The following is a 2,287-nucleotide window of genomic DNA, read 5'->3' on the forward strand; positions in this document are numbered from 1 at the left end:
CCCGCGGCCTCGCGCGCGCGCCCCCGCGCCGGCCCCGCCCCCCGCGCGCGCCCCCGCGCCGGCCCCGCCCCCCGCGCGCTCCCTCGACGGTCCCGGGCGGGCGCGGGGGCGCGAGAGGGCGCTCGGGGACGACGGGCGGCGCGGGGCGGACGGGAGCTTCCTGACTGTGTCTGGCGCGCTCGGCTCGTCCTCTGTCGCCGACCCAGGGCCCTTCATGTTTCGGGTTCCAGCCTCCCGTAAACCCTGGAAGACGGCGCTGGACTAAACGCCAGCCACGATCCTGAGTCCACACGGGACTGGCAGTGTAGTGGCCAAGGACTGGAAGATGCTGTTCTCCATCGTGAGCCGGTCTGCCCGAGCTTCCTGATCAGCATGCACAAACAGGCCCCCCCCCCCAAAAAAAAAAAAACCTCGGGATTAAGAGAAGGGAGTTGCCTTTGAATTGGCACTTTACGTTGGGATTTACACAACCACCGCTGTTGAGAACTGTCATCTTGGGTCTGGAGAAGTTGTCAGTGGTTGGGATTTGTCTAATGTGAAGAAAGCCTTGGGTTCATTTGCCAGCACCTCAGAAAGACTAGTGTGCTGGCGCAGTCTTGCAAAGCTAGCACTCAGTAGGTGGAGGCAAGAGGATCAAAATTTCAAGGTCATTTTGGGCATGGAACCAATTTAAGGCCAGTTTGGGAATGCGTGAGAACCGGTTGAAATACGGAAGGGACATAAAGGAAAGGTGGTAGGTGTGATTCTTCAAAGCCAATTTGGGAAGAACCAAGTGTGTAAAGTAGCGGGAGTCTGTGGATATGGAGCTGGTCTCTGATGATGCATGCCTTGTGTTGAAGCTGGTGCGGTGGACCACTCAACTGTAGGTCAATCTTTCTAATGGCTGACTTCGGAAACCAGTTAAATATACCTCTATTCCCCTGATCTGCTATTGGCCAACGCTCCAAAAGTTCTAAGTCGATTAAATCACCACCGTTAAAAACTCCTCACTGGTGAGCATCAGCACTGGTGACATTACCAATCCCTGGAACACTGGTGTCATAGTCAAGCCCTTCAAAAGGGATTTATGGGGAGACCAGAGTTGGATTTATGAGGAGTTGAAGGAGGGAAAAAAACATCAAATATATTGTATGGAGAAAATATTAGAAAATGTTAAAGGGGGAATTTTGGTCATTTTGAGGGATTCTGTTTTCTTAATAATTCTATATCTTTTTTAAACCCTCTCTTGGAAATGTTTTTATTCTTGTATATGTGTGTATGACTGTGTGTGTCCTCCAAGTGTTTGCAGGTATTTGAGGATAGTCTGCATCCCTGGGAATTTAGTTGAAGTCAGTTGTAAACTGCTGGGAACCAAACTGAAGTCCTCTACAAGAACAAGGGACCTAAACCACTGAGACACCTTCTGTCCCCATCCCACTTGTGGTGGTTTGAAAAAAATGGTCCCCAAAGGGAGTGCCACTATTAGGAAGTATGGTCTTGTTGGAGGAAGTGTGTCACTGTGGAGGTGGGATTTCAGGTATCTTTTGCTCAAGCTTTCCTCAGAGTGGCAGTGGACTTCCTGTTGCCTGTAAGATGGAGGACCCTCAGCTTCTCTTGCAGACATTACCATGTCTGCACACCAGCATGTCACCATTGTAAGCAAGTGTTACAGCTCTGGAAGGAAAGGTATCCTGACTCTTCTGGGAGTCAGGCTGTATCTGGAACTGCAGTGGGCAGCCCTGGAGGGAAAGGTATCCTGATTTGTTGGAGAGTCAGGCTATATCTGGAGCCGCAATAGAACAGCTCTGGAGACTAGACAAGGGGACACCTGAAGCTGGGGTAAAGTGGGGGATGGTCTCCCCGCAGGATGCAGCAATCCTGCTCCTCTCCTAGAGAAAGCTGTTAGAGCTGAGCTCCACTCCATTCTCCTATTGGAAGCTACACGTTTCTTCCCATCTGCTCCAACCCAAGATGTCATTTCTGTTGTACTCTGCTAAAGGGGAAGCCCCTGCAGAAATGTAGCAATCTCCTTGGGCTCTGGTGAAAAATTAAAAATTACCTTTTCTGCTTAACTCCCAAGGGAGTCTCCTAGCAGATGTAACTGTTTCTTCTGGTTTTTCTGCTCAGCTCCTTAAGGGAACGTCTCAGGATGATGAAAGATCTTCTCCCAAAACTCTTTTAAGAAAGATTTATTTGGGAAGGAGTAGTTTTGGAGAGTGGCTGCCTCTGCCAGGGAGGGAAAGGATAGCCAGCTACTGAATAGGCAGAGGGGGTTATATAGGGTGTCTTAGGGGTGGAGTTTTCCAAA

Source organism: Microtus oregoni, unplaced genomic scaffold (genome assembly GCF_018167655.1).
Source record: "Microtus oregoni isolate MIOR12 unplaced genomic scaffold, Mior012 000005F_ref0000423, whole genome shotgun sequence".
Lineage (NCBI taxonomy): Eukaryota > Metazoa > Chordata > Mammalia > Rodentia > Cricetidae > Microtus > Microtus oregoni.